The sequence below is a fragment of the Sesamum indicum genome, linkage group LG6 (assembly GCF_000512975.1).
Source record: "Sesamum indicum cultivar Zhongzhi No. 13 linkage group LG6, S_indicum_v1.0, whole genome shotgun sequence".
In the NCBI taxonomy this organism is placed as follows: Eukaryota; Viridiplantae; Streptophyta; class Magnoliopsida; order Lamiales; family Pedaliaceae; genus Sesamum; species Sesamum indicum.
This window is the reverse complement of record NC_026150.1, coordinates 23,544,284-23,554,283: the sequence shown is the minus strand read 5'-3', so window position 1 is coordinate 23,554,283 and position 10,000 is coordinate 23,544,284.

Sequence of the window (10,000 nt, the reverse complement as noted above, 5' to 3'; positions counted from 1 at the left end):
TTCGTATATAAGGAAAATATGGAAGTTAGTTAATTGAAAATTTTCAAACGACACGCGTACGGTCGAAAATTTAAAAAGCGTGATTCTCCTTATAATAATAAAGATGTGATTGACCTATGTATAAATCACTAGAATTATTAATGATCTTGACTATATAACTACATTTCAAATATCAACATCAAATATTAGACACTAAATGGTAATTTATTATAATTAATTGTTGTTAAGTTACCAATTAATTATTTAATTATAGTTGTGATACATATCAATAACATGTGAATTGTTTGCCGGGGCAAAGATGGTTGATTCTTGATTTAATACTTCCACAAAATTGGAAAGCCTGCTCTCTACGCTAAGTTGATGGAAGTGACAGCTGACCAATTTCTAAGGTCCCATTAATGTACGGATTTTTGTCTTATTTCTTCATTTTTTTTATTCTGCAATTTCTGGAGAAAAACAATTACAGTTGGCAATAAATAATTTAATAAGTCATACTTAGTACAATGAGAAAATATTTTATTTTTTAATTGAATGGATGTAAGTACACTACGTTTGCATTCATATAATTTTTTATTTTTATTTTTTTTCTGAGGAAATGTATGAAAATAGAAAAGTGCTGGGACTGGGATATATATTCATAAAAGTTTACTTTGATTTGACATGATAATAACTTTGATGAGAAAATACATTTAACTTATTTTAAATAGAGAAGTAGGATTTTTTTTTGGGTAAGTATATGTTTATTTCATGGGACAAGGGTTTGACATTCCATGTGATGCGAACAGAAATGCTTGGGTTTTATAGTTTAATTTGAGATCTTTAAATCTTTGTTTGCAAGCTCTAAAAATTGTAATTTGTGAAATAAATGTTAGCACTTTTTAATCGTTTTCTTTATTATACTTTTTTATATTTTATCTCTATTCTCTCTAAAATCGATTGTTGGTGTTTGTTGAATTAAGTGTTTCATTATTGAATTAATGTATATGATCTTATATTTTAATCTACATAAAGTTATGAAATTACACTTTTAGTCTCATTGGATAGGAGATTCAAACTGTTCGAAGAACTGAAAAAACTAGACATTTAGCCCTATGCTTTATAGAATTTTCAAAATGATCTTAGAATCGAAAAAACTCGACACATTTATCCCATAAATTTCATCAATCATAGGACTAATCGTGTAAAGTTTTCTGAATTTTGGGACTATTTTGAAATTCATGTAGAACATGGGACGGAATGCATTGAGTTTTCAATTTTCAAATCATTTTAAAAATTTCGTAAATGGAGAACTAAAAAAGTTGATTCTTTATCTTATAAGATTAAAAATATAATGTTTCTGTTATAAAATATGACCCATGATCCAAAAGGTAGGCCCAGCCCAAATCCACCCCAAAACTCACACTTGGATGGCTCAACCCAATAAACTGTCTTGACCCTTTCCTTCGGCTTAAGCCCACTTCAGCCACCTGGCCCATTCCCCAACCCGGCTCCCCTGTTATATATACCTCCTTGTTTAGTAGGTGAAAATCCTAACCCTAATTTGCGCTTCTCCTCGTCTCTTTCACTTCTCCCTCTCTCTCTTTTCGATTTTCTTCCTCCGCCGTTCTTCTCTCTCTCTGAATTAATATTTTTCCCCTATATGTACCTCTGGTGGTTTTTGATGTTGTTAATAACCAGAAAACTTCTCTCTTTCTTTTTCCCAATTAAAAATTTTTCGTGAACAAATTTCTTAGTGGAAATATGAGTGATTTTTTTTAGTGGTCCTTAGTGGATTGAGTCTTGGTGGTTTTTTGAGTTTTGTAATCGTGAGGGGTTGTCGGCCATTGGGTGGTGTTTGGGCTCCTGTGTACCGAATCTGGTCCTTGAGCCAAATATTCGTTTTTATTCTTTTTATTATTTCTTTATTATTTTTTTTAGATCTGTAATTATTCATTATTATTTTTTTTGTTGATTTTTTTCCCCATAGTTTCGTGCCTCATTGGTATGACGTAATTTTGTCGGTCTTAACTCTGGTGAAGGGAAAGGAATTTCAAGAGAATTATGATCCATCATTGGAGACCAAGTTCTTCTTCCTATCCTATCACTTGAAAGTCTTCTCTCCACCGTTAATGCATTGTTTGCTTCGAAAGATTAAACCCAAAAATGTACCTCTGGATCAGAATTGTCTCCGTCATAATTTAGGCCGCGCCAATCACGCCTTTACCTGTTATGTCTCATTGCATGCTGCATGATTAGTGTTAAGTTTGATAAAATTGATGTTTCTTTGTAACACGAGCGATAGGTCCTGAACATCACATGGATTTAAGTTAACTAACTTTATACATTTTTACACGTTAAATGCATGTAAGGAGGTACATGATCACTCTTATTTTTAGTTAGAAAAAAATTTGTTTGACCTTTAATAAGTCAATAATAAAGCAATCAGGGGTAAATATGTACTTTATTCAATTTTTGTGCTACTATCAATAAATACGATAAATTTTGACTAACGGAGTGATCTATTTATTAGACGAACAAATATTATGAATACTATATGTAATTTTCAAAACTACAAAAAATATAACTATATAATTAGTGGAAACAATTACAAACCCATTTTGGATAAGACAATTACAATGAAAATTATAAATATTTGAAGTGAGGGTAATATTCTGAAAACCGTATAAAGAATCCTAGACTCCAATTTCAAATTGCCTGCGGACAACTCTAGATCCTCGAAATACATTTTGGGTTGTCTGACCCAGCCTCGATACCGATCAAAACTCAAATATATATGGGCTCATTGTTACCAATGGATCATTTTCAAATATATGGTTCAAATGAAATTGTACAGTTAGATAAATCTATATGCCTTATGTACAACTTTTGTTACTCTAATATTCCTTACCACTTGAGTCTTTCTCCTCTATGACCTATTCTAATTTAGATAGCAAAGGGCTATAATCCAGGCCTTTTTCGTATGATTCTGATGATTTTATGCCTTGTCGATCTTGCACATAAAAATTTTAGGCATATTTAAATTATTTAAGAAGCACAATTCTTATTTATGACTTAAATATAAACCAAGCTAAAAATAGTAACAACAATAGAAAAAATTATTTGTTTAGTCCTTTAAGTTTGCCTGCTATTAATTTTAATGCTTTAAATTTATCCATTTTAATTTTAGTCCAATAACTTTCAAAATTGCTTAATTTTAATCATTTGACCAAATTTCAAATAATTTTACCCTACACAGCTTTTCAAGAGCAACTTTGTATATAACTACTCATTTTACATCTCGTAGCGAATGCTCACCTAGAATGGTAAGAGTTTAGGTTTATTCAAAAAATATTTATTTATACTACAGTTAAAGCATTATGATGGACTATTTAGTATTTATCATCAAAAGGGCAAAATAATCATAAATTAGACTAAAGAACCAAATTTACGCAAATTATTAGTAATTAATTGACGGGGTAATAAGTTTAATTTTATCACTTCAGTCTCTTGAATTTGTAAAATTATCGAATTAATCCTTTTCTACACACAAAAAAAAAAAAAAAAAACTTTTTTATATTCTTTTATGCTGATATATTATAATTATCTTATGTAATAATAGAAACTTTCAACTCTTGTGAACATAATAATAATAATAATATATTACTTAATTTAAATAAACAGTCTCTTTCTTTTAGTAGTTAAAAAAATCAAAATTATGAATAAATTTTATAAAACTTATCTAATATGAAAATATAAAAAAAAAAAAACCCAAGTCACTAATTTTTATATCAAGAGCTAAAGATAGGTTTAAAAAAGTTAAACCTTAACAATACTTATAAATATTTGGATTTTCGAACAAAAATTTGATAAGTTATACTTTTTAACTAGATTTTTTAATGGATTTCATATAAAATTCAATTTAAGATGTTTTCTAAATATATAGTCCTATTTTATAGAAAAAGATCTACAAAAATCTCTTAAAATGAATTTTATATATATATGAAATCCATCAAACAATCTAATTAAAAGTACATTCCACCGACTTTTCCTTCAAAATCGTAACTATTAATATTTAATAACATTGTTAAGATTTAATTTTATTAGACATATCTTTAACTCCTAAGATAAAAAATCCTACTTATATTTTTTTTATTATATTTTCATATTAGATAAGTTTTACAAAATCTATTTATAACTTTGATTTTTTTTACTTTTGAAAATAATTAAAAAAAAAGAGACTATTGCAATATGTTAATACTTTATTCACAAGATTTTAAAATTTTTATTTTTCATAGTCATAATTCATTGGTTGATTGTATCATTAACCATTTCTTTTTGTTGGTACGAGGAACTTATCATGAATCCACTGATTTCTGCTGCTTCCGTTATTGCTGCTGGATTGGCCGTAGGGCTTGCTTCTATTGGACCTGGAGTTGGTCAAGGGACTGCTGCAGGTCAAGCCGTAGAGGGTATCGCGAGACAGCCCGAGGCAGAGGGAAAAATACGAGGTACTCTATTGCTTAGTCTAGCTTTTATGGAAGCTTTAACGATTTATGGATTGGTTGTAGCATTAGCACTTTTATTTGCGAATCCTTTTGTTTAATTGTTTAATCTTAGAAATAGGAAAAATAATTACATCATATTCACCATATAAAAATTTAAAAAAAATAATTTTCTTTCAAAAAAAAGATTAATTTGATAATTTTATAATCTTAAGGGACTAAAGTGATACAATAAAACTTAAATTGACCATTTTACCTTCGAGAAAGTCAAACTCCAGCCATATTTTTGCCAAAAAATAGTCAGAGGGATCAAACTGAAACACAAAATAAAATTTAGGAATGCTAAAGTCAAAAAATAAAATTAAAAAACTAAAAAATAAAAATTTAAGGGACCAAATCTCACATTTACCCTAATTTTAGCGAAAATTATATTTTTTTAGTCTATGTTGATACTAAAATTTTTGGGATAAGTTTTTAATTTAAAGTTCGAATAAATTGATTACTAATTGGATTCAATCTAAAGTTCGAATAAATTGATTGCTAATTGGATTCTAGATTGAAATTTATATCAAATTTGTACCTTAGTATGATACCCAAATAAAATAAGAAATTATTATTTTTTTTAAAAAGAATTGATTGGCTAATGCGGGCAAAATATGTATGAATATAATGCGATTGTAGAAATAATTCACCAAAGTGTACTGGTCTTCAATTCCAAATAGAAGTGACCTCCATGCCGGCAAAAGAAGCAAATATCATTGATTTGATAATTCTAAATGGCATCTTTTGATTAAAGAAATGTCAATCGAATCATGAAGTACTATCTATCAAATCGCGCCACCTCATTAACCAATCATGACAATAGAAATCCTTTTCAATTCAACACAAGTTAAGTTAGATAGCCAGTCAAGTCAGACAACAAGTCAAGCCAAGATACACACAAGAAGTCAATTCCAACAAAAAGCCAACACAAACATCAAGTCAATGGACATACAACACATTAGCTCAAAAATCATGTCCAAAGCTCTGGGCCGGAATAAAGCGTTGGAAATTGCAAAAGTTTAACTCTTTATCATCAAATTCTTAAGGTTTTCATATCAAATTTCGACGTAACTCATAATTTGCTCCCATAAATTCAAAAGAGATTATACATTTGTATCCAAAAAAGAGAATGGGCATGAAAGAAAACGCTATTATGTCCTCCACGCAGCCACTTCACCTTACCTCGTTGTTTCTACAGCAATTCCTTGTCATCAAAGCACTCCTCAAGTTCGTTGCTCGACTATAATTAGCAACTAATTTCGAGTTGCCCATTATAGTGTTTCACGTAGTTTATTTATTTGTTGGTCGTTTTTAATATTATTATTTTTTTTTTCTTGGTATTGTTCCCAAACTTGTGTTTGCTCCACTACATTAGTCCAAGTTAGTATCCTATAACCTTACCTCAAAATCTCTCATCCTCATTCCCCCACCCCCCACCCAACTTGTTGCAGTAATCTGTTTGCACTTTGGCCCGCAGCCAAGCGGCCTCAAAGCAGAACTGTTGCTTTCATCATGAAGGTACTATTTGAATGGATATGTGCCAATGCAATTAGAGAAGTCGTGTGGTCAGAGCAGCTGATTGCGCATCTCGTGGGAAAGTTGTTGCGCAGCTCATGTCGCAACATGCACGATTTACTCTTTTCATCAACGGTATGAGAATGGCTAATAGCGTACGTACTATGGTTAAAAAAATGAGAAAGTGTAGCCAACACTAATTAATCACGGGTTTGTAACGGCTATTAGCTGTTGCTTCTGCTAGTGAGGAAAAAATATTAACCATAGCTAAAATCATAGCAAATATTCATTCACCGTCCTCAAATATTTAATTTTTTATATCAATTTTGTTTGATTGTGGTGGGATAGTATTGATTTATTATAATTTTTAAGCCGTGGTCATTATAATGTAGGGAATAATTTATTTATTTATATTTAGTGCTGTGATATTTATGCTTAATTAATTTCTAAAATATAAGGGCACAGATCAAAGTGTACCTTTTACTCCACTACTATTTTCATATATATTCTTGTGTTGATTATTTATTTTTCCATGTTTTAATCCTTGTGAGGAGTCACTATTATAACATGGAATTGCAAGAAAAAGGTGGAAAATTGAAATTGTATGGAAAATATACATGACAAGGAAGCTAAATATTATACTATATATTGCTTCTAAAAGAAACTAGAAAAAAAAATAAACTTTCTAAGATTGATGTTTGACAAGCATGCTCCTTGCTGTAAATCCTGAGATAGGATGAGAAACAAGAATATTTTTTTTTTTTTGTGAGAGATAAAAACAAGGGAAGATTTCTAAGATTTAATCAGTCTACTGGTTAAAGTTGAGATTTTGTGAAAAAATTTAATTTTATGAGTTCGAGTCTCATCAGATGTATGATTATTTGTTTTACACTTGTATGAAAGTTTATTGTCTTTGTTTCGTTATATTGATGTTTGATTGAATATTTGTGCATTAATTAAACTGGTTTCTTCCTAATTTATTGAAATATTAATGTCTGTAATTACCACTTTAAAAAAAAAAAAACTATTTTTCATCATGTAACTATCTCGAATGACACTTTTGATCTACTTCAATTTTAATTTTGCAATTCGGAATAATAATTTAAAAAAAAAAATAGCACATCAGGTCCAATTTCTATCAAAATACCAATTTCACTGTTGAAAAAAAAAATATCACGTGCCAAGTACATGCTAATTTTCAACGGAATTGGCGTTTGTCTGTAAAACTTGGACCAATATGCTACTTTTTTAAAGTATGTTCTCAATTGTAAAATTGAAATCAGAGCCGATCAAACGTGCCAATCAATCATAATAACATGACAGGGAAAATGGGTTTTTCCCTAAAATCAGTTTAATTAAATTAATCTTAAATTAAAATCAATATAATTAAAAATATTTGATGATTAATACTAAACTAAAACAAGCAGCATCTGACTGACGTGCACTTGCTTTTCGATCCATTTAACAACAAAATGAATATCAAATGAGAAAATTAGTCAAACTCCACATGCATTGTCTTAACGTGCAGATTGATGGCTCTCTCTTTAATTATTATGTAATTATTAAGACTCACGCACACAGTATAATTGCTGTATGTGTCCACTGGTGAAAGAATCATTGTTGCCTACATTTTTAACGATAAAATTGTGAGAAATAATTATTATTAATTATAATTAAATAAATTAATGAAATTTAGTTTAGTTGGTGAAATTAAAGCCATAATCTTAGAAATTATTGATTCAAATCCACGATATGTATGGGATGTTGTTTTTACTGCATAGTAGATATTGTTCCTACTATATAGTAGGTATTGTCTACTGTAATAATAGGTGTTGGTTAAATTTGTAATTTATTTATTTCAATTAATAATAGTTTGTAGCTTTTATTTCAAAAAAAATTATATTTAGATAAAATCGATGCAAAAATTTAATTAACTTTTCCATCTATTTTTATGCCATGGTAATATATGAGTCATGGCAAATATTTGTACCATAGTTTTTAACCATGACAAATATTTTAGCCACACTCATAAAATTACAACTAATAATCATTGCGTGATTGCGATCAATAATAATTCATTATAATTAATTATAACTATAACAATTAGTCATAATTAATTAAATGTTATATCTCTTTTAGTGTTAACACTTTTTCTTTCTCTTTTTTTTTCCAAAGAGGGTGAGTCATCCACATATGTTGGGAAACTAATTTAATATCAAGCAATCATTTTGGCAATTTGTGGCTATTTTATCTATTTTAATAGTTATTTGTTGATCTATTGGAATAGTAAATATATATTGGTTAATTATGCATAATTGATATTGATAATTAATATAATAGCGATTAATTATTATTAATTGAAATAAATTAATTACAATAATTCATGTTGAATATCAATATCTAACAAACTATCGCAACAATTATACTTTGATCAATAATATTAAATACACTAAATTTAACCAACGTCTACTATTACAGAAGAATTACCACCTACTGTTCAAATAGAAACAACATACCTATTATTCAATAGAAACAATCTCTCACACATGAGGTGAGGTTCGAACCCACAACTTTTAAGATCATAGGACCCTCAACCTCGCCAAAATTGCAACCCAATAATTCCAAATCCGTAGTGGTTCTCATTAAAATTTGTTTCTTTGAATGCAAAAAATATTTTCTATCCTATTTATGTTACCCTATGTATATTTAAAAGGCGTTCGGGCAAAATTATATTTAAAAACTTATACGATATAGTAAAGAATCCTGCAAATCTTTTAAAAAATAAACTTATAAAATTTTAAATTACTAGTTATCATTATTAATATCTTATAAGGTTTGTGCTCGTATTTTATTTAAATGTTTAAAAAGCTTAATTTTTAAAATAAAATTTAATATTTTATAAGCTTTAAAAATATGTGATAAGATGTATATGATGAGCTTGTTATACGATCTAGCAAAACACCATCTTATTATACAAATGCTTGTATATAATTAAGGTACAGAATTCGGAAAAGTATGTTTTTCGTCCCTTAAATTTGTTACTAAAATCAATTTGGTCCTTCATTTTTTATGAATTACACATTTTCAGTTTGAAAACTTTCAGTCATCTCTGTCAAGTATTCGATAAGAAAACAAAAAGAGATGTTCGCGTGCTGGTCACATTTGTCTGGGTTGGGAAAATTACAATTTTAGTTCTATAAGTTAAGGGTAGTATTTCTAGTTTTATACGAATTGATTTTTACAATTTAGCTCTGTAATTTTATAATTTTGACAAATGTAGTTATTTTTCGGCTAATTTGATCAGAAAAATTACATGTGATTTGCTAGTGCACTCCATATATCCACCAGGGATGGTTGTGCTTTTACCATATACGTCAGCTGACGTTTCTATAATTGATTTATCGTTTTAAAAAGTTATGACTCAATTAATTACATAAAAATATATATAAATAAAGATATATGTTTAGCCCCACTGAATGTGTCGACAAGATTTTCAAACATGCATAGTGAATATAATAGCTCTCGACTTTAACCACCGAGTCATAACAATTAATGGTGGTGGAATGAAATTATGATTGAAAACGTGGATGATTTTGCAAATAAAAAAAGTAAGGAAGGAGTGAAAGATGAGGTATGCAAAGCAGGGATATAGCGTCAGCAAGAAAGGACAATGCCCCCACGTCTTTGTCGTCTTCCCTTTGCCGACTCATGAAGAGACGTTCGCCTTTTTGAACAAATCGAGAAATGAGGTAGCTAGGGTTTTCACTTTTACTCTTTTCCTTCTCTTTTAGCAAATTTGATTCCCAATCACACACAAATAGCTATGTGCTCCTGCGTGTTTATATATATATATATATATATATATGTCTATAAATGTATGTGTCTGTCTCTGTGTAACAATTTCAATTCATTTTTAAATTAACAAATATTATTTAATAATTTACAATGATATCAATTATTAA